The sequence below is a fragment of the Rattus norvegicus genome, chromosome 7, assembly GCF_036323735.1.
Source record: "Rattus norvegicus strain BN/NHsdMcwi chromosome 7, GRCr8, whole genome shotgun sequence".
Classification (NCBI taxonomy): domain Eukaryota; kingdom Metazoa; phylum Chordata; class Mammalia; order Rodentia; family Muridae; genus Rattus; species Rattus norvegicus.
Window position 1 is genome coordinate 23,694,354 of NC_086025.1, and position 26,861 is coordinate 23,721,214.

General features: G+C 41.9%; 1 long non-coding RNA gene across 1 annotated transcript; it reads right to left on the reverse strand.

Annotated features, from left to right (window-relative positions):
• Positions 1-241: 241 nt before the first annotated feature.
• Positions 242-25,113, reverse strand: LOC108351427 (uncharacterized). The gene is made up of 5 exons (XR_001838789.3): positions 24,979-25,113; positions 24,098-24,179; positions 18,244-18,371; positions 2,855-2,933; positions 242-930 (listed from the first exon to the last, which is right to left on the reverse strand). It is a non-coding gene; the product is annotated as an uncharacterized LOC108351427 (long non-coding RNA).
• Positions 25,114-26,861: the final 1,748 nt, after the last annotated feature.

Genomic DNA, 26,861 nt, shown 5'->3' on the forward strand with positions numbered 1-26,861 from the left:
CTGTAGTGCATGTGCTGCAAACTGTATGATCTAGCTTCTAGGTAAACCACAGGTTCATGCTGTCTTTTCTCAGCGCAGGGATTTTTATAGGTGAGATTTTATACTTCTTCTGCTTCTGTTTATTCCTTTTCCCAAACCAGAGACGATAGCTCCCTTACCATTTTTCTATCCTCAGCACAAGACAGAAAACAAGGAGAAGGTATAAGAACAATAAAGATGTTTTGCGACTCCAAGGAAAATCTTGTTCTTGTATCCTTTTTAAATTTTTATTTAAGACGGGGAGCAGGAAAAAACAAAACAAAAAAACAAAAAAACTTCAGAGGAGTAAACCTGAGACACTGATTCAAGAGCCAGACAGTTCAATGAACAGGATAATCGGGTAGTTTTTGACAGGTGCGGCTGCCTGCCTATAGCTGGCATATAATCATTACCATTTTAATAAGGCTCTAATAGGGGGGCTGATCATTCAATGGGGTGTGAGGATCCTAATTCAGCTCCCAATCCCACATGAATGTGCTAGAATTTGCAGGCTTTGTTTTCTTCTTTTGTACCTCTGAATGCCAATAATTACTGGCTATAGATTCAAAAATTCTTAGAACTGGAAGCTAAATTAGCTCTCCTAATACTGCACAAGAATGTCAATACTCATGAAAAAGGAAGCAAGTGGGTTTTTTGTATTCTTTTTTTTTTCACACTTGTAGGCATTGTGAAGACCAGCAGTTGAAGTGGGCTGGCTTACAGCATGAATAATGACCTTACTGTCTCTCTCCGTGAAGAGCCCTCCCCGTTACGGGGAACAAAAAGTTATCCATTGGCCTGGACGAGATGTCTTCTCGAAATTATGCTTTGCTTTTTAGGGTTCTGCGTTCCCTGTGGTGAAAGAATCCATGGAGTATTTTCCTAACTCCTCTTTGAGATATAGATGTTTCCCTGAAAGAGAACAAAAATCTGCTTTAACCTTCTTAAAGCTCATCTTCCAAGAGTGAGTTTGTCAAGCTACCTGGGTCATACAGGTAGACTGACAATTGTTGTCACTGTAACTTTGGACACCCTTGTTTAGACAGCACAGCTGGCGTGATGCTTTCCTCTGTGGTTTATAATACTTTATATCTCATTTACTATTTCAATACTTCTAGGAACAGGGTGTGATTTTTTAAAAGGCCCATTTGAGAGGCTTCCTGACCAATCACATATTCCTTAAAGTCACACAACCAATAAGTGCTGGGACAAGAACTCAATCTTCCTACACAACTTGATTGGTTTCACTTTGTGTTTCTTATGGGTAGCAGTTGGCTTCTCCAAGACTCCCCAGACCCGTACACTTAGTTCAGGGGTTGGTGTAGCTTACCCCAAACTTCATATAATGCTCTAAGTTGTCGTAGCTATTTACTTCTTCTTTGTTCCCAGAAATGTCCCTCTTTAGAGCTATGAAACCTAACTGACATCACCCTCTGCTTGGCACCGAGGACAGGCTTCCAGACATGCTTTGATTCCCTCCCTTGTACTCAGGCTTCCCTAACTAAGAAAGTAGCAAAATGGTGAAATGGCAGGCAAAATATTCAGGTGTCGTTGGTCATTATAGGTGATCTCCAAAACCATAGTGTTTCTCTGCTGATTGGCGCTTTGGGATCTATGCCAGAAGATCCTCCTGCTGCTCTCTATCGTGTGTGGAGTATCCAAGCAGCAGAGGCTTCCGAGAGGCCATCTTGTGTCAAAAGAGCATGTACGTTACTATGTGATGTTCTGAGGTTCCATGCATCTGTCCTTAAAAATACAACCATACTGATCACCATTGTCAGGTCTTGGATTTGTGACATAACTTCAGGACACTTCTGACTAAGCAATTAGTGGTTTTGGAAATAAGAATACTGAAATTCAGAGAGCTGGTATCTTGACTAAAGTCATGCAGTGGGACCAGTGACCCAACTCCAATTTTCATGATGCTAAAGAATTATTTTGAATCAATATCAGTGGGAGTCTTTAAGACACCACACACACACACACACACACACACACACACACACACACACACACAAGCATCCCACCCTATGTGAGGCATCATCGGATTAAAAAAAAGATAGGACTTATTCTTTTTTTTTTTCCGGGGCTGGGGACCGAACCCAGGACCTTGCGCTTCCTAGGCAAGCGCTCTACCACTGAGCCAAATCCCCAACCCCAGTACTTATTCTTGAATGAAAGTTTGGACCCAAATTAACTGCTTGCTAGTACACAATCTGAACAGGAAGAAAGTGTATGATTTAAAGATGTACTGAATGATATGGAAAACTTGTTTCCCCTAAGTATCCATCCTTACTCTGTATCACTTAGCCCAACTCTGCTTTAGTTAGCTATTGATATAAATTACCTGAAAATTTCTCAGTAAATCAAACATATAAACAAAGCAAATATATATGTATATATATCATATATAAAGCATATATACAGAGCATATATATAATCTATATAAAAGCACGCACACATATACATATGTACATATGTATGTGTGTATATATATATATGTGTGTGTGTGTGTGTGTGTGTGTGTGTATAATTTGCTTTCTCAGTTTGTATAAGGATCTCCAGAGTCACTGAGGAAAGGGTTATACATAGCTCAGGCTCACTCATGAATTTCTGTCAGCGTGCCAGCTAAAGCTGTCACTATCTGACTATTTGTGTAGGGTTGAAAATTGAAAATTTGTTTGGAAGCCTGATCCTTTACATGGCTGCCCAGGTGAGTCTTCAGTATCTCTTCACAAAGTTGCTTAAGTTTCCTCACAAGGGGATAACTACCTCCCCAGGAACCCTGGGACTTAGTGAAGCAAGTGAGTAATGTTGTTTTAAAATCTCTACTAACCTTGCCTTGGACGTCACGTGCCATAGCTTCTTAGAGTTGGCTACATAGGTCAGCCCCATTCAGTGTATCTCAGAAGCAGCTGAAGAGAAACCACAGAGTGATCTCAGAGCTGTTACCACAGATTCCATGACAGAGGCCCCTGAGCTAGCAGTGTCTGGGATGGAAACAGGAAAGAAGACATTTCCACGCAACTGAGTGAGCCAATGGGCTAAGACTCTATGTGATAAGCAGAGAGCTGGGAAAAGCTATCCTAACTGTCTCTAAGTGGGTCCTGTTAGTGCCCCACCCAGAGCAAGTGAAAATGGAGAACCCTGTTTCATAGGTCGCCGTCTGACCCATGCTATCTCCTGTTTGCTAACAGCAAGGAAGAACAGAGCTAGAGTGGACCCTAGCTAGAGTGGACCCTGTGCAATTCTCCTGTCATCTTCACAGTGGGGTATTCCAAAGGCCATATTCTCATAGAGAAAATTCTGGTGTCCTATATGGGCATCTCCTTATTTCTTTTTTGGTTCTTTTTTTCGGAGCTGGGGACCGAACCCAGGGCCTTGCGCTTCCTAGGCAAGTGCTCTGCCACTGAGCCAAATTCCCCAACCCCCATCTCCTTATTTCTAATGGGTGGGAACATTTTGTTTGTCAAGATTGCCTTCACTGGCTTGGTCCTTGAGGGTCAGGAACTTAAGATCCCCATCCAGTGAAGAGAGGGACATGCTGGATAAGGGCAAGTGGCCAAGTCTATATGTGTTTAGCACTACTTGTCACACTGTCTGCTACTGTCACACTGGAGACCACGGAAGTCCTTGTCTTAGAGGATTCAGCTTAGAGCACTCTCTGTAGGCAATTTTACACTCTTCATAAAATGGGATATTTTAATCATGAAGTTTTGAATCAAAGTGTTACACTCATGTAAGAGGTGGCTACAGCAGCCACGTCTGAGCTGTAAGGTATGGAATATCATGCCACCGACTAGGGAAAATGGTCAAAGATAAAGTGTCATCTGGATATGGTTGTACACTGTCATCCCAGCCCTGGGGAGACTGAGGCAGGTGTGTTAGTAGTTGAAAGCTGGATTAGGGCTGCATAGTGAGACCTTGGGTGGTGGGGAAGGTGCTGGGAGTGAGAGAAAGGGCCTCCTTAATGGGACTCCTTAAACAGGGCTGTCCTAGAACGTGGATCATGGTAATTGCTCATTAAATGTTAAAATAAGCCACTGTTGTTCTCTCATAAACCAAAACAGACAACTGGTTTATTTTAATGTTACTAATTATCAGCATTAGAGAAGTTCCAGGATCAATCAAGAATTCAACTCTCAGTTGAGCTTTTTCCTCTAAAACATTAAAATCCCCCAAAGTTACTGTGATCTAAGGTAGATTTCTTGTTTTTAATAAAACCTTCTAATTCATGAACAGATATTGTCAGTGAGGTTTTTTTTTTTTTTTTGGTTTTGGGCTTTTTTTTGTTTTTTGTTTTTTTGTTATTTTTGTTCTAAAACAAGATCCATAGGCTATCTTTGTTGTTTCCATCTGTATAATGGGTTAGATGTACATTCCAGGGTGATGTAATGTGTTGCAGTCAAGTGCTTGAAAAGCAGAAACAGCTACAGGATTGTCAGTGAAATGAACCAGAAACATCTCGGTTTGATAATGTCCCCCAGTTTTCCACTTGTGTGTTGTTGAGAAAGAGACCCCGGTTGGCAGCTTTCGAACGGTCGAGTTTGTGAATGTGACCTTTAGTGGGCAAGCTCCAACCTCCCTGCCCCTTCCAAATCGGCTGGACACCAGGAAAGCATGATTAACTACAGTGGAATAAAAGGCTTAGAAGGGAGGCGGAGAAGAAGTCTTGGGTGTCAGACGGCTCCTATGAAACACGGGTCAGATAAAGCCAGCAGGGTAAGCGAATCAGAAACATATGTATTAAGTTTCCCTTGAGTTATTTGGGTTTCAGACCCACAGGATTAAGAAGTAGCTAAGGTTTTCCTCGGGTGGCACAGTGCCCCCAATCGCCCCAGCATCTTTTGCGCGAGGTTTAATCAGCCCTCAAAAGCTATGAATACTCTCCACCAGACCAGGTTGTACCCCAAACTTCCAGATGTCTCTTATGCCATGGTAGTCTGAGGCTAGGATCGTCTCTATACTATAGGGATGGTGAGTTCCTTGGGTTTTAACATGAACTAGAAATAATTCTCTTGCTTCTTATTTAAACTGGGCGGCGGGGTGGTGGTGGTGGTGAAACCTCTTTTTCTCTACTGAACTCCCCTGTGACAATATTAACCTGAGATTTTTGTTAATGTTACCAGCTTATCATTCAGCGTCCTGGCTCATCAAGTAAAGTGACTCTTCAGTACCTGCCACCTCCAGATTTGATCATTGTATTGTTGTGGCTAAAAAAAGGATCAACGGTTATCTGAAATGGGTATCGGGGAATGTTTTAACACACCCCAACTGTATTATAAAAGTTTATTATGATAAAGAAATTGAATCCTAATATCGTCATTAAAAACGACCGAAGGAGGAGAAGGAGTTTGGCGTCCCAAAATCCAGCCATGAAAAGGTCTGCTCTGAAGAGCCGACATTCCACGTGCTGAACAAACCCAGATTAAATTTGAATTCAGCAAGGTTTGGAGTCCGGTTCTCTCTCTGGAGCCTGGAGAAACTGGCAAGTCGGCTATTAAAAAAAATAGGACTGAATTGTTTTATCTGTGTTATCCTTTGTAATTAGACTGCCGAATAACAGAGGTATTATCACACCAGGGTTAGTGCCAGAGGATTTACCCAAAGTTTTACAAATGGGATGCTAAAGTGGCCTGAACAGGTGCACACACAAAGACCAAAGAGGGGGAGAGTAAGAGAGTGAAAGCTGAGGCCCTACTACTTAGAGCCACATAGTAAAATTAATGGTTTCTGCAAATGAATGGCACGGTTAGATTACCATTGAACTTGTAAAACTAGAGGAAGGAGTTTGATTCTTCATTACACTCCTTTTTCTCTTTTTTAATTTGAGCCAAGGAGGTCGACCTTAATTGTCCTTTTACCTCAAAAAGGAAAAAAAAATCTTTTCAGTGGACCAAGTGCAGCAGGCGTGGTGGCTCCTTAGAAGGACCGCGCTTTCTGCAACCCTTTCCTTCTTCCTGTTCTGCTCACGTGACTCGCGAGTGCAGTTCGACTGGATTTGAGAAAGTACTGGATTTAGAAAGAAGGGAATTGAGAATAGCTGCTGCCTTAGAAACAACAGGAAAGAACACTCCATGTTAGCAAATTAAAGATGAATACTGTAGGGTGTGTGAGGTGCTTCGGAGATAAAAGATGCTCGCCACCAACACTAATGACCTGAGTTTGATCCCTGGGATCACTGTGGAAACAAGAGAACTCACTCTTGCATGCTGTCCTCTGATCCACATGCATACTGTGACACACGTGTGAACACACACACACACACATACACACACACCTGTTGAAAATGTCTTTAAAACAGACTTGTGTTTCAAAAATTACGATTCCTGATTAGATATAGAAACAAATACGTAGGAACTGCTGAGTTTTAAAAATCTGCATTGTCTGCATTGAACACCACTAATTTATATTTTAAAATGTATCTATTTCCATTTGTAACTGTATCCTCATCCATTAAACAAGGATATACAGCTTAATTTAGGACTTACTTGCAAACTAAAAGTGCAAAGTACTGGGTTACTTAGCTCTGAAAATTTCAGCATTTTGATATGTGATATGACAGTAACTCAGTCCTCTTTCTACCCTGTTGTCACCATCCCTTTGCTCAGTTTTCCTGGAACTGGGAAGCACATACCCACTACATAGATATTTGGGCACCCATACCAATGCAGTGAATGTTGGAACGTTTGCTTTGCATGGATTTAGATCCTAGGAACTCAGGAGTACTACAAGTCTTGAGGCCTTCCCCTGCACCACACGTATGTCTTTAGTCACTACAGTTTATGAAGCTCGAGCCCCTGAGACGGACAGTGTCTCAGGACATGCTCAGCAATTGCTGTTAAAAGGGTTGGCATGGTCATTGTGCTGACGCATTCCAACTGGCTTCTACTAGAACTAGGCTAGTACTTTACACACAACAACAGGATGCCGTGTGTAGGTAAAATCTGTGTCCATGAAAGGAAGTCCAAGAACCAGGCATGCGTGCTGGATTATATACTAACGTAAGTGATAGACTAATACGCTCATCAACCTATCCTGTGCACAATGGGGAGGTCATCCGTTATACAACTATTTAAGGAAAAAAAAAAACCAAAGCAATTGTAAACATCTATAGTATGCACATTACATGCATTGCTTTGAATTTTTTTTTTCTTTTTTTTTATTTTTTTTTTATTTTTTTTTATTAACTTGAGTATTTCTTATATACATTTCGAGTGTTATTCCCTTTCCCGGTTTCCGGACAGACATCACCCTCCCCCCTCCCCTTCCTTGTGGGTGTTCCCCTCCCAAACCTCCCCCCATTGCCGCCCTCCCCGCATAGTCTAGTTCACTGGGGGTTCAGTCTTAGCAGGACCCAGGGCTTCCCCTTCCACTGGTGCTCTTACTAGGATATTCATTGCTACCTATGGGGTCAGAGTCCAGGGTCAGTCCATGTATAGTCCTTAGGTAGTGGCTTAGTCCCTGGAAGCTCTGGTTGCTTGGCATTGTTGTACATATGGGGTCTCGAGCACCTTCAAGCTCTTCCAGTTCTTTCTCTGATTCCTTCAACAGGGGACCTATTCTCAGTTCAGTGGTTTGCTGCTGGCATTCGCCTCTGTATTTGCTGTATTCTGGCTGTGTCTCTCAGGAGCGATCTACATCCGGCTCCTGTCAGTCTGCACTTCTTTGCTTCATCCATCTTGTCTAATTGGGTGGCTGTATATGTATGGGCCACCTGTGGGGCAGGCTCTGAATGGGTGTTCCTTCAGTCTCTGTTTTAATCTTTGCCTCTCCCTTCCCTGCCAAGGGTATTCTTTTTCCTCATTTAAAGAAGGAGTGAAGCATTCACATTTTGATCATCCGTCTTGAGTTTCCTTTGTTCTAGGGATCTAGGGTAATTCAAGCATTTGGGCTAATAGCCACTTATCAATGAGTGCATACCATGTATGTCTTTCTGTGAGTGGGTTAGCTCACTCAGGATGATATTTTCCAGTTCCAACCATTTGCCTACGAATTTCATAAACTCGTTGTTTTTGATAGCTGAGTAATATTCCATTGTGTAGATGTACCACATTTTCTGTATCCATTCCTCTGTTGAAGGGCATCTGGGTTCTTTCCAGTTTCTGGCTATTATAAATAAGGCTGCGATGAACATAGTGGAGCACGTGTCTCTTTTATATGTTGAGGCATCTTTTGGGTATATGCCCAAGAGAGGTATGGCTGGATCCTCAGGCAGTTCAATGTCCAATTTTCTGAGGAACCTCCAGACTGATTTCCAGAATGGTTTTACCAGTCTGCAATCCCACCAACAATGGAGGAGTGTTCCTCTTTCTCCACATCCTCGCCAGCATCTGCTGTCACCTGAGTTTTTGATCTTAGCCATTCTCACTGGTGTGAGGTGAAATCTCAGGGTTGTTTTGATTTGCATTTCCCTTATGACTAAAGATGTTGAACATTTCTTTAGGTGTTTCTCAGCCATTCGGCATTCCTCAGCTGTGAATTCTTTGTTCAACTCTGAACCCCATTTTTTAATAGGGTTATTTGTTTCCCTGAGGTCTAACTTCTTGAGTTCTTTGTATATTTTGGATATAAGGCCTCTATCTGTTATAGGATTGGTAAAGATCTTTTCCCAATCTGTTGGTTGTCGTTTTGTCCTAACCACAGTGTCCTTTGCCTTACAGAAGCTTTGCAGTTTTATGAGATCCCATTTGTCGATTCTTGATCTTAGAGCATAAGCCATTGGTGTTTTGTTCAGGAAATTTTTTCCAGTGCCCATGTGTTCCAGATGCTTCCCTAGTTTTTCTTCTATTAGTTTGAGTGTGTCTGGTTTGATGTGGAGGTCCTTGATCCACTTGGACTTAAGCTTTGTACAGGGTGATAAGCATGGATCGATCTGCATTCTTCTACATGTTGCCCTCCAGTTGAACCAGCACCATTTGCTGAAAATGCTATCTTTTTTCCATTGGATGGTTTTGGCTCCTTTGTCAAAAATCAAGTGACCGTAGGTGTGTGGGTTCATTTCTGGGTCTTCAATTCTATTCCATTGGTCTATCTGTCTGTCTCTGTACCAATACCATGCAGTTTTTATCACTATTGCTCTGTAATACTGCTTGAGTTCAGGGATAGTGATTCCCCCTGAAGTCCTCTTATTGTTGAGGATAGCTTTAGCTATCCTGGGTTTTTTGTTATTCCAGATGAATTTGCAAATTGTTCTGTCTAACTCTTTGAAGAATTGGATTGGTATTTTGATGGGGATTGCATTGAATCTGTAGATTGCTTTTGGTAAAATGGCCATTTTTACTATATTAATCCTTCCAATCCATGAGCATGGGAGATCTTTCCATCTTCTGAGGTCTTCTTCAATTTCTTTCCTCAGTGTCTTGAAGTTCTTATTGTACAGATCTTTTACTTGCTTGGTTAAAGTCACACCGAGGTACTTTATATTATTTGGGTCTATTATGAAGGGTGTCGTTTCCCTAATTTCTTTCTCGGCTTGTTTCTCTTTTGTATAGAGGAAGGCAACTGATTTATTTGAGTTAATTTTATACCCAGCCACTTTGCTGAAGTTGTTTATCAGCTTTAGTAGTTCTCTGGTGGAACTTTTGGGATCACTTAAATATACTATCATGTCATCTGCAAATAGTGATATTTTGACCTCTTCTTTTCCGATCTGTATCCCCTTGATCTCCTTTTGTTGTCTGATTGCTCTGGCTAGAACTTCAAGAACTATATTGAATAAGTAGGGAGAGAGTGGGCAGCCTTGTCTAGTCCCTGATTTTAGTGGGATTGCTTCAAGTTTCTCTCCATTTAGTTTAATGTTAGCAACTGGTTTGCTGTATATGGCTTTTACTATGTTTAGGTATGGGCCTTGAATACCTATTCTTTCCAGGACTTTTATCATGAAGGGGTGTTGAATTTTGTCAAATGCTTTCTCAGCATCTAATGAAATGATCATGTGGTTCTGTTCTTTCAGTTTGTTTATATGATGGATCACGTTGATGGTTTTCCTTATATTAAACCATCCCTGCATGCCTGGGATGAAGCCTACTTGATCATGGTGGATGATTGTTTTGATGTGCTCTTGAATTCGGTTTGCCAGAATTTTATTGAGTATTTTTGCGTCGATATTCATAAGGGAAATTGGTCTGAAGTTCTCTTTCTTTGTTGGGTCTTTGTGTGGTTTAGGTATAAGAGTAATTGTGGCTTCATAGAAGGAATTCGGTAGGGCTCCATCTGTTTCAATTTTGTGGAATAGTTTGGATAATATTGGTATAAGGTCTTCTATGAAGGTTTGATAGAATTCTGCACTAAACCCGTCTGGACCTGGGCTCTTTTTGGTTGGGAGACCTTTAATGACTGCTTCTATTTCCTTAGGAGTTATGGGGTTGTTTAACTGGTTTATCTGTTCCTGATTTAACTTCGATACCTGGTATCTGTCTAGGAAATTGTCCATTTCCTGAAGATTTTCAAGTTTTGTTGAATATAGGTTTTTATAGTAAGATCTGATGATTTTTTGAATTTCCTCTGAATCTGTAGTTATGTCTCCCTTTTCATTTCTGATTTTGTTAATTTGGACGCACTCTCTGTGTCCTCTCGTTAGTCTGGCTAAGGGTTTATCTATCTTGTTGATTTTCTCAAAGAACCAACTTTTGGTTCTGTTGATTCTTTCTATGGTCCTTTTTGTTTCTACTTGGTTGATTTCAGCTCTGAGTTTGATTATTTCCTGCCTTCTACTCCTCCTGGGTGTATTTGCTTCTTTTTGTTCTAGAGCTTTTAGGTTTGCTGTCAAGCTGCTGACATATGCTCTTTCCTGTTTCTTTCTGCAGGCACTCAGCGCTATGAGTTTTCCTCTTAGCACAGCTTTCATTGTGTCCCATAAGTTTGGGTATGTTGTACCTTCATTTTCATTAAATTCTAAAAAGTTTTTAATTTCTTTCTTTATTTCTTCCTTGACCAGGTTATCATTGAGTAGAGCATTGTTCAATTTCCACGTATATGTGGGCATTCTTCCCTTATTGTTATTGAAGACCAGTTTTAGGCCGTGGTGGTCCGATAGCACGCATGGGATTATTTCTATCTTTCTGTACCTGTTGAGGCCCGTTTTTTGACCAATTATATGGTCAATTTTGGAGAAAGTACCATGAGGAGCTGAGAAGAAGGTATATCCTTTTGCTTTAGGATAGAATGTTCTATAAATATCCGTTAAGTCCATTTGGCTCATGACTTCTCTTAGTCTGTCTACATCTCTGTTTAATTTCTGTTTCCATGATCTGTCCATTGATGAGAGTGGGGTGTTGAAATCTCCCACTATTATTGTGTGAGGTGCAATGTGTGTTTTGAGCTTTAGTAAGGTTTCTTTTACATATGTAGGTGCCCTTGTATTTGGGGCATAGATATTTAGGATTGAGAGTTCATCTTGGTGGATTTTTCCTTTGATGAATATGAAGTGTCCTTCCTTATCTTTTTTGATGACTTTTAGTTGAAAATTGATTTTATTTGATATTAGAATGGCTACTCCAGCTTGCTTCTTCTGAGCATTTGCTTGGAAAGTTGTTTTCCAGCCTTTCACTCTGAGGTAATGTCTGTCTTTGTCTCTGAGGTGTGTTTCCTGTAGGCAGCAGAATGCAGGGTCCTCGTTGCGTATCCAGTTTGTTAATCTATGTCTTTTTATTGGGGAGTTGAGGCCATTGATATTGAGAGATATTAAGGAATAGTGATTATTGCTTCCCGTTATATTCATATTTGGAAGTGAGGTTATGTTTGTGTGCTTTCATTCTCTTTGTTTTGTTGCCGAGATGATTAGTTTCTTGCTTCTAGGCTATAGCTTGCCTCCTTATGTTGGGCTTTACCCTTTATTATCCTTTGTAGTGCTGGACTTGTAGAAAGATATTGTGTAAATTTGGTTTTGTCATGGAATATCTTGGTTTCTCCATCTATGTTAATTGAGAGTTTTGCAGGATACAGTAACCTGGGCTGGCATTTGTGTTCTCTTAGGGTCTGTATGACATCTGTCCAGGATCTTCTGGCCTTCATAGTTTCTGGCGAAAAGTCTGGTGTGATTCTGATAGGTCTGCCTTTATATGTTACTTGACCTTTTTCCCTTACTGCTTTTAATATTCTTTCTTTATTTTGTGCGTTTGGTGTTTTGACAATTATGTGACGGGAGGTGTTTCTTTTCTGGTCCAATCTATTTGGAGTTCTGTAGGCTTCTTGTATGCCTATGGGTATCTCTTTTTTTAGGTTAGGGAAGTTTTCTTCTATGATTTTGTTGAAGATATTTACTGGTCCTTTGAGCTGGGAGTCTTCACTCTCTTCTATACCTATTATCCTTAGGTTTGATCTTCTCATTGAGTCCTGGATTTCCTGTATGTTTTGGACCAGTAGCTTTTTCCGCTTTACATTATCTTTGACAGTTGAGTCAATGATTTCTATGGAATCTTCTGCTCCCGAGATTCTGTCTTCCATCTCTTGAATTCTGTTGGTGAAGCTTGTATCTACAGCTCCTTGTCTTTTCTTTTGATTTTCTATGTCCAGGGTTGTTTCCATGTGTTCTTTCTTGATTGCTTCTATTTCCATTTTTAATTCCTTCAACTGTTTGATTGTGTTTTCCTGGAATTCTTTCAGGGATTTTTGCGATTCCTCTCTGTAGGCTTCTACTTGTTCTCTAAGGGAGTTCTTTATGTCTTTCTTGAAGTCCTCCAGCATCATGATCAAGTATGATTTTGAAACTAGGTCTTGCTTTTCTGGTGTGTTTGGATATTCCGTGTTTGCTTTGGTGGGAGAATTGGGCTCCGATGATGCCATGTAGTCTTGGTTTCTGTTGCTTGGGTTCCTGCGCTTGCCTCTCGCCATCAGATTATCTCTAGTGTTACTTTGTTCTGCTATTTCTGACAGTGGCTAGACTGTCCTATAACCTGTGTGTCAGGAGTGCTGTAGACCTGTTTTCCTGTTTTCTTTCAGCCAGTTATGGGGACAGAGTGTTCTGCTTTCGGGCGTGTAGTTTTTCCTCTCTACAGTTCTTCAGCTGTTCCTGTGGGCCTGTGTCTTGAGTTCACCAGGCAGGTTTCTTGCAGGAGAAAAGTTGGTCCTACCTGTGGTTCCAAGGCTCAAGTTTGCTCGTGGGGTACTGCCTAAGTCCTCTCCGCTGTGGCAGCAACCGGGAAAATCTGTGCCGCTCCTTCCGGGAGCCTCCGTGCACCAGGGTTTCAGATGACGTTTGGTGTTTTCCTCTGGCGCCTGGATTTGCACAGAGTGCAGTCTCTTCTGGTTTCCCAGGCGTGTCCGCCTCTCTGAAGGTTCAGCTCTCCCTCCCACGGGATTTGGTTGCAGAGAACTGTTTATCCGGTCTGTTTCCTTCAGGTTCCGGCAGTGTCTCAGACGCAGGGGTCCTGCCGCTCCCGGGCCCTCCCCTATGGGAACCCAGAGGCCTTATACAGTTGCCTCTTGGGCCAGGGATGTGGGCAGTGGTGGGCAGTGTTGGTGGTCTCCTCCGCTCTGCAGCCTCAGGAGTGCCCACCTGATCAGGCGGTGAGGTCTCTCTCCCACGGGGTTTGGGAGCAGAGAGCTGCTGTGGTCCGGGATCCGCCGGGGTGCTTTGAATTTTCTAGTGAGCCTTCAGGAAGGGTTTTTTTTTTCCTTTCTCCTTTTCTACATGGGGCACGTAGTGATCAGAAGGTTGAGACCATGAAAAGATAGACCAGCTCTTAACGTAAGTGGCTTCACAGAGAGTTACCTAAGGACTGAGGATTTGGTCCACTCCATTGCTTTATGTCCTATTTTACTATAACATATAGATATCCCTAAGTATTTATGGGTAAATTGGCTCTAGGATCGCGGTGGATACGAAGATCTTTGGATACTCGGCCTCCTATATAATATGATGTAGTATTTGCACGTAGCCAGTGAAATCATCCTTCATAGTTTAAATCATCTCCAGAGTAATTTAAATAGTAAATGCAGAATAAATGATATGCAAGTAGTGATTCTACAAAACCGTTTAGGAGAGAATGACCGGTTAAAAAGTCCCGACACATTCAGTATGAAACGCGTTTCCTAATACTTTTTAGTCTGTGACTAATTGAATCTGTACTTGCAGAACCTCAGGATATGGATGAATTGTTCAAAATCGAAAGACCTTGATTGCCCATTTCCCGGAATGTAGAAGCTTTAACCTCAATGCTTTATATGAAATTAGTAACCAAGTTGTCACGTACCCCAAAACTATGGTGTGTTTTCAAACACATACCTGTCAGGACACAAGAAGCTACATCAGGCAACCAACCATAATTATTTAAGGATTTGTTGGGTTTTCACTAAAATACCAATAAGAAGATGAGCTGCTCTGTCTTCTCCCCACATGTTTCCCACCAATAAAGTTTGAATTTGTATGGATTAATATCGAAATAGAAACCTTGGAAACTGACCTTGGATATCAAATTTAGGGCTGGGATTGTTATTTGTAAACAGATTTTAATAAAGTCTATTAGTTATTAATATGACCCGGTCATCTCCTCAATAACCAAGGCAGATTTCATTTACTCCTAATCTATATTTCTATTCCATAGACTGTTGATTCCCAGCTATGCTTCCCCAGGTGCTTGCCTTTGAATCTCTCCTGGGTTACTTCTGCTCTGGCAGTCTGTCCTGGGTGTGTTGGGGGGCACGTTTCACTTCAGCATGTGCTCCTGGTCCATCATGACTAATGGAGACTTCTCGGTCTCTCCATCTTCCTCCTCCTTCTCTCTCCTCCTCCTCGTGGTCCCTACCTGTGATCCCTGCCCCGCCCACAGCCCTGTAACTAAAACTCTGCCTCTTCTATTCTTCCCACTAATTGGCTGTAGCTATTTTATTTACCAATAGTTTTAAGTTGGGGAGCAAAATTTATGGTGTGGGTGAGGATCTGCCTATGGGGCCACCAGATCTTGGAGGCCAGTATTTAGCATTTGAATACATAGCAGCACCAGCCCAGCCCCATCAGTTACTTACATTTGTGTCTTCACTTGCCTGTTTTCTACCTTATAATGTCCTTTATGCCCTCATTATTGTGACCCTGTCCCCTGAAACTGAATGCAACACTCTATCTGAAATTCCCACTGTACACTTGGCGCCAGCACCTTCACAGAAATCCAAAGGATCACTTGTATGCCTATAGGACTCTGTGGTTAATTAATAGTAGTTGCTAATTGACTGTCTCCTGTACCAAGTTCTGTAAGTTTTTATTTACTTAGATACTTTTTGGAAAACATATGGTGGTAACAACTTTTTTTTGTTACTTTATTTCTTTTTTTCTGCCTTCCTACACCTGAGATATTTTGGACTGAATTTAGCAAGTAAACTTTTTAAAGGATGAGAGGTCTCTTAAGGATCTTCAGATGCTCGGGAAAGTTCTGCTAAATGAGGAGTGGGATGACATATTGACATCACTCCAATTATTTTCAGAATTGCCCTGGTTTGAATGATAATTCACACCATCATAACTCTACATGAGGTCTGTGCCACTGCCACTGAATACATCTCTCACACTGTTAGCGATTAGTTTCCCCTCCACAGAATCAAATGGCCCAACTTTATTTATTCTTTCTTTCCTTCACTGTTCAGTAAACTTGTTGATTCTGGAATGTTCCTTCTCCATCTTGCTGTCACTTGTATCTACTTGTCACTGGGGGCAGGGGGGATACATAAAAAAAATCTTCTATGCAAATAAATCAGACAGGGAAGAGGAGGCACAGCTACATTTGAATACATATCTATATATCTATATATCATCTATATATCGTCTCTCTCTATATATATGTATGTGTGTGTGTGTATATATATATATATATACATATATATATATATATATATGTTTATATTACCCTGGGGATGGACTGCAGAACATTGTGTTAAGAGAAAAAAAATCTGAATTCAGAAAACAAATATCTTATGTTTTCTCTCCTATTAGTATCTGGGAGGAAAAGTACACGACTCTCTGAGTTCTAGGCCAGTTTGATTAACAGAGCCCGTTCTAGGACAGCTAGGGCTACACGGAGAAGCCCTATCTCAAAACACCAAAACCAAAACCTCAACAACAGACGAAGTGTATAGAATGCTTAATCTATTTGGTAGACAGAGATGTCTATTTACATGGGGACTTGCTGAAGTTAAATTAATGACTCACCTCTGAAAATCATTGTCAGAGAATTAACAGTTGCTAAGTATTTCTAGAGTTTACGATAGATATCAGATACTCTGCTCATGTGTGATAGCTAAAAGACATACTAACAAGATGTCCATAGATAAATGTTTACAACTGAATAATCTGAATGCAAATTGTAAGTGTCTGAGGAGGCAAAATATCTCATTGTGGTTATAGAGTCCGGTTCTATGGATATAAACCCTGGCACCACCCAGTGTTAGCCATTGGACTTAGGCAAGTTGCTTATGGAGTCTGAATCTTAGTTTTATCCTAGTAAAACTAGAACAATTGTACTGACTTCATAAGATTTCCACGTGTAGCAAATGTCTAAGTCCTTAAGAACGGTATTTGATGTAGGAAAAAATATGTGTTGTCTATAACCACGTTACTAGATAGAAGTAGGCAAGTATCGGAGAGAACCAGAAATTGCTGGAGAGAGGAAGATGCAATTGTGAAGATTATTACTTTTCACAGAACTGGGGAGATTTTATTTTTTATATTTACAAATACCTTTAAAAAGAGCTAAATATGAAATAACATAAGATTTTCTTTTATAGTGAAGTGCGGCATGGAGCGGCATTTGTCCCCACGCTTGCACGTTTTAAGAAAAATAGGACAACAGGGATGCATGTTCTCAGAGCGTTGGTATTAAAACATGACTCTTGACCAAGCAAGCCATAGCAGTTGATCAATAAAAAGGCATCGAAAGATGGCGGGAAGCTCACAATGCTTACCGTAATGCTTGAGAACGAGGTATGAAAGGACACCACACCCTACACCTATGTTCTGAGTCACATCAAACCCATAGGGTGGGGTTTTATACTTCTGTCACCTTTGGATCCATTGACCAACTTATCCCCCTGACACTACAACCTGCTTCTGGAAATCTGAGGTTGCCACCGCCTGACCAGGAGGAACTCTTCCCCCACCCCAAAATTGTTCTGTGTCACCCTTTCAAATAACACTCAAGTATAAACAACTGGTATAAATTATCCGGTATTTATACTTCCTGTAGTAGGAGGCACTCTGTTTCTGTCCTAACACGATGAGTATTCAGGACTGGTCGTAGTAGACATAAGGACAGAGCCTTTAAGCACACTTTAAGAAGATAAATGAGTTACCCAGATGCACATCTGGTGAATTTTTACCAAGCAGGGGTCGGCAACACAAATTCTCTGAAGCATGAATGTCATGGGAGATCTGAGGAACATTAGTGAAGTCATTTGTGGGGATACCTGTTTACTACTTTGCACAGGAGTTCTTTTTTTAATCATTATCAATTTATGATGATACAGCTTGGGCTTCTTTTTTTTTTTTTTTTTCGGAGCTGGGGACCGAACCCAGGGCCTTGTGCTTGCTAGGCAAGCGCCCTACCACTGAGCTAAATCCCCAACCCCGTCAGCTTGGGCTTCTGTGTTGGGAATATAGTTCATTTGGTAATATGAGTTCGTCGGCTTTTATATCCTTAGGGGAGAGCAAAGTATTAGTTCCCATTGTTTTTAACTTGAAAAAAAAATGACTTGATCGTGATTATCCCAGACAATCATTCAGATGACTCGTGGTGCTCTCAAGCTGTGCTGGGAGTCAAAAGCCTACACTTTGCTTTGTTACTAATACATCCCCACTGTAACCTCTTGCTAAAATGGAAACGGTTGAGGTGCTTTGGTGTCTAATGGCTGTTTTATAAAAACGAAAGAAGGCAGAGCAAGTGGAGGATGTCTTCAGCTGCCCTTAGGAGCAGTATAGGGGAGCGCTCCGGGGCTGACCTCTGCTTTTAAACCAGATATACATTCCTGTAGCTGAGTCATTTGAAGTTCGCTCCATGTGGTTTAGTGTGCAGTGTAAGTTGTCAGATAACATTCTATATATACATATACATTCTATAGTATAGAATGTCAGTGTCCTTTTTGGACAAAGCAACTCCAGAATTTTCAGGAGGGACAAAATTACACTCACCTGAATGGAAATGCCCACTGTTGAAAACTCGTCTTTTGACCAAATCTCCTCAAACATTTCGAGATTTGAAACGGACCACGAAAACAAAACCTGTAATCAAATTTTCTTACCTAATGCCTGTCGCTTCGAAGACAGAAGTTAACTTCCTAAGGTTTCCCCTTTAATGGGTTAACTTCACAGTCCTATGAGCTTAGTATCGTCCATGCAGCCGTCCCTCAGAGGACTGTCCTGTAATTTCCTTGGAGACAATAAAGCTACTTTTGTTATCATATTTAACAAGTCATAACTCAGGACGCCACTCTTCAGAAATGGAGGTAAAGATGAACTAGCATAGGCCTTGCTGAGAGGAACGGGGCTTTTACAGAAGAGCATTCGTACCATGCCTCCTGTTCTTCCAAAACTTGGGAATGCTAGATTTTCAGCAGGAAGATGGATGCAAAACATAAAATAAGCAAACAAATAGAAACAACAATGGAAGAAATATGATGAGCTGATATTTTCCACACATTTTCTAGGTGAACTGAGGCAAATTCTTTTTCCCTTTTTAAAAATTAATTAGTTTTCATTTATGTATACTGTGTTAAATATTTTCCGCCCCATTTCCTTCCTCTGGCCTCTTCTGTGTCTCCCCATTCCCTTTTAAGTCCATGACCTCTATTTTCTTTAAATACTGTCTTTTATTTTTCAGAGTTGAGGACCAAACCCAGGGTCTTGTGCTTGCTAGTAGTGTCCTCAGAGAGCCCAAAATATGCTTCTTTTATATTTTGTTATGATTTCTAAATAAACTTATTTAGATGTCTTTATTTATATGCGTGAATGCTTACATGTACCAAGTGTGTGCCTGATATCTGAGAAAGTCAGAAGATGGTGTTGGGTTCCCTGAACTGGACTTATAGACATAGTAATAACTGTGTGGATACAGTTGTGAGCCACTACATGGGGGCTGGGAATCGAACCTTGGTCCGCTGCAAGAGTAACAAGTGCTCTTAACCACTGAGCCACCTCTCCGGCTCCTGGTGCTGCTTTTATGAAATTGAAGGACTGTTTCAAAACCACCCACTTTAGGAGATGTTGTGCAAAAGAACTCTTACTTCTTTAGACATTATTTTTGTCTTGTTTCAGTATTGTTTAATGGGAGAAGGGGCAAGATAATTTTCCTTTGTAAATATTGTCCAGTGCCAGGGTGCAGGTGTCAAAGATAATAGGAATTAATGTGATAGAAAGAAAATAGATTGTCTTTCCATTTGTTTAAAAGTGATTTGTGTGCATGCAAGTATGTAAGCATGCATGTGTGTATGCATGTGTGTGTTTGTGTATGCATGTGTGTTTTTGCATATATGTGTGTCTGTGTGTGTGTTTGTGAGTGTGAGTGGTGTGTGTGTGTGTGTGTGTGTGTGTGTGTGTGTGTGTGGTCTCCTTTTCTTTTTGTAAATACTCTAGGATTCAGCTTACGGAGCTGTACCCTAATGACCTTATCTAATTTAATTACCTCTCTATGGAAGCTACAGTAGTATTCAATTTCCTAATACCATAAATGTAAGACTTTGACTCAGAGAGGGAAATCACATTTAAACTGTAAGATTGGTTGATCCAGCACCAGGCAGTGAAGAGGAAGGTGTGAGCTCCCTTCTTCAGGGCAAGCAACGTGGATGGATTCTGCTTCCTTCTTAGTGGTCAAAACAACCTGGTATATCATACAGCAATAAAGAAGGCCAGGAAGTGTAGCCTCCTCTGAGTGTCTATGTGCTCAACTAAAGCTTAGTCAACTTGATCTTGTGAAAGAGTCAGAGAGTGATAAGTGAGATACTTTTGAAACTCTGGATCCTAGCGAGCTTAGAGCTGGAATGGCTAAGAGCCACAGTGACCCACACCCACACATGCTCCATACTCACACATGTGCAGACAGCATTGAATGGATTCAGTGGGTTAAAAAAATAAATTAAGAGGAAGAGCGGTGAGAGAGATGGAGGATGGAGGAAGTGTTGGAGTGCAGAGGATGAAGGATCGATTCAGTCGGTAGACTTTATATGCATGCGTTAAATCCTCAAGCAATTCAAAAAAAAAAAAATGAGAGGGATATGTGACAAGCCCCGTGCTGCTCCGACATTCTGGATACCCTGGTTTGTGACTAGCAAGACTTGTCTGTCTTTGGAGCAGCCTGACTCTGTGACATCTAGATTGAAAGACCCGTTACAGAGAAACCTGGAAACCTATAGCTGTGTCTAGATGTCTCTCCTTAACAGGAGGAAACTTATTTCTGATATAAAATGTTCTCTGGAGCCCTCAGATATATCCATATAAGATCTCTGCAGTAGACTGTCGGCTCCTGTACACACATGGGAGCTCAGAGCCAGGGGGCTTTCTGTTCTCGTGAAAGGTAGTTGCCCTTGGACTACCAGACCTGTGGGAGTTGAGACAACGATGCAATTAAACAGCAATCCCCACAAAAGAAGACTCGAGTGTCTGACCCAGTTATTATTTAGTTGCAAACTACTGAAGAGGGAATGCTAAACTACACACGTATGCATGCAAAAGCAGGAGCTCAGACTCTTGAGAAATCATGGCTGTCTAGTGTAATAATGCTCAAGAAGTAGCAAGGGCTAGGAAGCTGGTTTGCAGATTCTGCTCGGGAGGATGGTGTTGCACAGGGAGTTTCAGGTAAGGGGTGGTCGTCACTGACATGCTTTGACTCTTCTTCTAGGAGTTCCAGTCATTGGCACAGCAACATTTCTAGCACCTACGTCCTCGTTGTATTGGTTTTCTCCAAGAACTAAGGATACGCAACAGCCGACTTGACCATGAGCATTTTTGTGGGAGTGTTTTCTCTGAGGTTTTACCTAAAGAAAGCTTTAATTATCCTATCTGTGGTCTGAGTGCAAACCACAGGTTAGTACCTATGTTAGGGATCCCTTCTCAGGATTATGGCTTCAAACCCTAAGTCAGAGGCAGAAGGAGTGGCCCCTTCTGCCATGTGGATGAAGAGGAAGGAGGAGGGAGGGGAGGAACAGAAAGGAATGATGGTGGCCGGGTGGTGACGGTGCCTTTTTCTGACTGTGTCTCTCTCCTCGTTCTCAAAGAGTGTTTCTGCCTTTACCCAGTTAGAAACATTGGAGATGATGAGGGGCATATGGCATAGTTTCGAACTCCTGAAAAAAAACTGGCTAACACAAAAAAACCCGCCCAGTTTTGTTTTGTATGACGGGGACCTAAACTGCTATTTCAAAGGCAAGTGATTTGAGTGTGGGCGTTTGCTTTTTTGTGGTGGGGGGGGGGGTGTTTGCTTCTTAACGGGGTTATCAACTGGCTTCATTGTTCTTTCCTCAGCAGATGAGAAGGAATCAGACATTACTACTCCCATTTTCCTGCACTCTGATGTGGGCCAAGCACTAACACAAGCTGATTTAGCCATTGACTTTCCACCTCTTGAGAGATAAAGCCACAAGTGATTCATCAAATTTTATCATAAATCCAGCCTCAGAACAAAACTTTCTTGTGATATTTTTAGTGACATTTGTAAAACTTCTGAGAGATCACTGACTACAGATATTTTACACATAGATACACATATATCTGTGATCTTCCCTAACTATACAAAACTAGACGTCTCTTCCTTGATCTATTGCTGCCAGGGCACTTTGGTCCTTTACATAGTTGTGATAGTTTGAGTGAATGTATACCTTTATCGAACTTTGATAGAACATTTTCTAATTCTCCTACTACATCAGTGGAATCGAGAGGCTGTTTCTGTCTATCATCCATTTATCTAAATCTAGATCTGTACACATGCTTTTATACACACATAGGAAGGGAGGTGCAGGAGGGAATCAGAAGGTCCTAATGGGATGCTGAGACAGCTGGGGTTTGAAGGTCGGAATGGAGTTGCTAAAGAGGCCACCATTGTGCAAAGTTGCTCTTAGAATATGCAGCCAATCTTGGCACCCAACTGAGTTGAAAGCCTATTTATTTATTTCTATTTGTGCCTCTCGCCAATGAAGAAATAAAAATTGGAGTGTGGAGTCGTAGAAGATACACATTAGTAAGGGCCTTAGGCTATCAGCTGGGATCTGAGCAGATCTGACAGAACCTTCTAAAACCCGATTCTCAGTCCTCCAGCACAGAGAGCTGGATTCTCATTCCACTCCCAGAGGACGCAGGGGACTCCTTCAGAGAAAGAATGGTCCATCTATAATCACCCAGGCATTCGCACGGATTGCCCAGCAACCAACATCATTTTGCCTGGCGCACCAAGAAATCAAACAAAAAGGAAAAGATATAGAAAGGACCTAAGAAATACAAAACAGCTAGATAAATATATTCGAGATAATATACAGCAAGATGAAGAATTTTGCGGGAGACCTAGAATACACCTTTTAAAAGTCAGATGAGAATTCTAAAATTACCACAGTCAAGGTTAAGAGTTCAATGGATAGACTTAAGACTGGATTGAAAAACAGAAGAGAAGAGGGTCGGTAAAATAGATTATAAGTCACAGAAACCATCTAGGCTGAGTCGCAGGGAACAAAGAAGAATTTTTAAAACCGACCAAAAAGAGAGAGAGAGAGAGAGAGAGAGAGAGAGAGAGAGAGAGAGAGAGAGAGAGAAACATGCAGATGGATTAACAGTAAATATGAGGGAGGGTTTCAGGTAACAGAAAGGAGATACAGAATGGAATTAATGTGATGTTTATAGAAAAATCACTAGCAATGTAAAAGAAGGGGCCCAGAAAGATGAACCAAAGGCACTTGCAGCAAATCAGAAATCTCAAGTTTTACTGCTGAACACTTTATGGTTTAAGAGGAGAACCAACTCCTTCAAGTTGTGTACACACACACACACACACACACACACACACACACACACACTTACACATACAAACATGCAACACACACCGAACACATATATAAACACAGACACACGCCAACATGCCAGACACAGTAAATGTACTAATTTTCAAAAGAATGAAAGGGCAGGCCATTCCAACACCAAGGGACTCCTTCCAACCACAAATACAACGAGTGTGCAACCAGAAGATAAAGAGCATCAGGGTGGGGTTTCCAATCAGAAAGCTTAACGGGCCAGGTGTGTTGGCGCACGCCTTTAATCCCAGCAGTCTGGAGGCAGAGGCAGGTGGATCTCTGTGAGTTCAAGGCCAGCTTGGCCTACAAAGAGAGTTCCAGGACAGCTAGGACTGTTATCTAGAGAAACCCTGTCTCAAAACCAACTAACAAACAAATAAATAAACAAACAAAAAGCTTAGAGGAAGCAAAAGACGGAAGTAAAGATCTATTATACTCAAAATAACCTCAGTAGGATGAAAGACGGGTTTTTAGCAGAAACAAAGATTTCAGCAAGTTACGGGGATGTTGAAATCAAACTAAAAAACAGGAGACAGAAAGTCAGGAGTACCGTTTGTAGGAAGATGGTACACATGTGCTTTATATATCTTATCTCGCCTAGGACAGCTAAAATCCTTGCATCTTAGATGTAAGGTAGATATAGAAGGTCAGAGAGAGAAAGAAAAGGCCAGCCCAGGGACCAAGCAGTGGCAACTTCCTTGGGGTTTCTTTCAGACTTGGTAGTAAAGACGCCATCCATCCAGAAAAGCCAACAAGCACAGACAACCAAACCCCTCTAGCTGTGGACTAGGGTAGGGAGAACCAGCAAGATTTAAAACAAGAGATCACTGCTCTGACTATCAAAATTCAAAGCATTAAACTGTGACCCCAGCCTTGCCCAGGCCAGCGAAGCTCAAGTCACAAGCCTTGACATCTACTTTGGGCTTCACTCGAGGCTCTGTGGCAGATGAACCAATGAAGGCCTAAATAGTGACTGGGAATGTGTGACACTGCATAATAGATACACTCCTCCCTCGTCTGCTACAGTCTTAAACAAAAGTCTAGCATGCGCGCACCGCCTTCTGTTGGCTTCATCATTTCATTAATTCCTTCCTACAGATTTACTGACCGTGACTCCCGCCTGGGACCGAATCACATAATTCAGGTTGTTCCTCTTCATGTAGTTCATGTACAGAGCACCAAGGAACATGCTGTAGAGAAAAAGAAACCAGGGAAGAAGGTGGGGAGTGCCGGGGACAGAGGGTGGGTGCTAGGAAGGGAGACTGGAGAAATAGCGATCTGAGAAGGTTAGATTTGAACAAAGAACCGAAGGAGATCAGAGAACCACCCAGGCAGATGCCTCTAGAAAAGGGTTCTAGTCTAAGAAAACAACAAATGCAAGGGCTCTAGGGGTAGATATGTGTTCATAAAAGCAGCAAAAATAACAAGAAAAGCAGCTCCGGGAGAGCTCACGTGAGTTTGGGTCTGAGTACATTGACTTTGAGAAGAGTTCGGTCCATTCACACGGACACGCAGCCCAGGCGGTAGCTGTGTGATCCTGGAGTTGAGCACAAAAGGTCTAGCTTCTGGATGAGTTTTGACTGTGTGAACACGGCTGGCTGCACTTAAAGACAAGGAGCGGGAGGAGACTGCTTGAACGTGAGACATCCAAGAACTAAGCCTGTTCTCCAAGCTGTGGGTAAATAATTCCAACTGACTATAGCCTGCTGGAAGTGTGGCTACAGGCGCTAAGGGATAAGGCTGTTGAAAGTCAGAAAGGAATGCCCAGATCCCATTGGCTGGGCAACCGAGGGAGAGCACAGCGCAATGAGTCCAGATTCTCCCAAGGTTATCAGGAGCAAGGCTGTGAGTTTTGAGCCTGGCTGCTCTCTCCACTAAGTGATGAACTTTGTTTTCACATCCTTTGAGCCCAGGCTGGCCTTGCAATTAACACTGACTGCTACAAAGGCCACCACACCACTTCCAAGCTTAAGTCACAAGAGATCTTACCAGAGTCCTCTCTTTCTAGGAATCCTCCCTTGTTGCCATGGGAACAAGCTGGGCTGGCTTCCTGAGGAACTGCAGGCCATGAGGACAAAGAGGAGCTGGCTTGACTTGAGGCCATTTGAGATGAACCAGCCTCCAGCTGACCCAGCATCTCACTGTGAGGCTTGAGGGAGTCTAGCCAAGATGAACCCGGCCCTGCCTCAGATCGAGGGAACCACATTCAAGCCCCAGTGGGGAAAGCCAAGAAAATGGGTGTTATTTTAAGCTACTTCTTTTGCGGGTGGGTTGTGAGTAGCAATGCTTAATGGGTACCATTTCCTCATCTTGTTCTTTTCTTGCTAACGTCACCGCCTTCCCACATCGTGTCCCCTAAATCTTAACCAGTTTTCTTCTAAATCAGAAAGTGACCTCCTGCTTTCATCGGATCACCTCGGATGCTCCCTCTCGCAGTGTTCATAAATTCTCCTTCTCAACCTTCTCCACGTGCTAGGAGGAAATGGGATTGTTTTCGAAGATCGTTTTCATCTGGAGCGAATGGAGGGGGTTGTAGCAAGGCTTAAAGCGACAAGAGTGAGCTTCGCACAAACAGCACTTCCCTTTGGAAATTAGTCACTGACTCCTAGACAAATATGAAGTGTACACCTACTGTGGACAGTATGCTATTTTGATAGAGACCATTTGTCTTTCCATTGTGATGATTCATTAAGAGGAGCTAGGGAAAGACAACAGACAATCGGGGGCAGAGAAGAGGGAGTGGGATGAGCGCAGGGGCAAACAGCAAGTGTGCAACCACTCCCAGTTCCGCATCCGCGGCAGGCATATTAATCAATTCCATACTTCCCTCCGATGTTCTCAAGGGCAATCTTCATGAAACGACCCTCAGTCCAGTCCGTTCAGATCCTGAAATGCAACCTCTTATTAAGTCTGCCCCAGAGTGGACTAGAGCTTTTCGAAACTGTTTATATATTATTCTGCACAAGGGGAAGCAACTGTTTAAGAATCAAGTGTGCATGGAGCCCTCCCCAGCAGACAGCCTGGCAAGGGATCCTGCCCGTGATGAGAGGGTAGGAGACACTACAGACAGAACTAGTCGATAGTCCCGTTTCCCTAGGATTTTTCCACAAGGCACTCTCTTCCAAGGAGCCATGGAGGGAAGCCACTCTTTGGAAGGTCATTGGGGCATTTGTATTTCAATATGGCCACAAAATTGTTCCCTGTTTTAAATAACTCATTTTATGGTGTTTTGATCTGTGGCTGTTTCTTGGGTATAGAGGAAGATATATCTATATATATGAATTTTTGTATCTATGTGCATATGTATATAATCTATGTATCTATATATCTATCTCTATCTATTCCCCCCTCTATATAATATATAATCCATATAATATAATATATAATCCATATAATATAATATATAATCCATTATATATTTATACATGTATATATATATTTTTTTCTTCTGGAATGGTCCAGGAGGGCTTCCCAGAGGAAGGGCATTTTGAGCATTTGTTCTAGAGTAGATAGTGAGGAAAAAAGACACTGCGTGAAGTGGACGCATGCGTAAAAGTAAGAGAGAGGCATCAGGGAATCCTGGGCCGAACACTCTGTGTTATTCATGGAGGGACCAGACACATGAAGACCATCTCAGGAGGGGAGGTTGGAGACAGAGTACGCAAGACTAATACGGCTTACATCGACACGCTACCACTTCTTCATGGCTAAAAAATGGCAAAAGCACGCCTTGTTTCCTCTTAATAAAAGTATCCACACTCTGAAAGGTTTACTAAAGTGCTAAGTGCTTCGCATACGTCACGCATGTGACCCACAACTTTAGTAGTTACTTACAGTTCTGATTTCCAGACGAGCGAACTGGGGCATCGAAC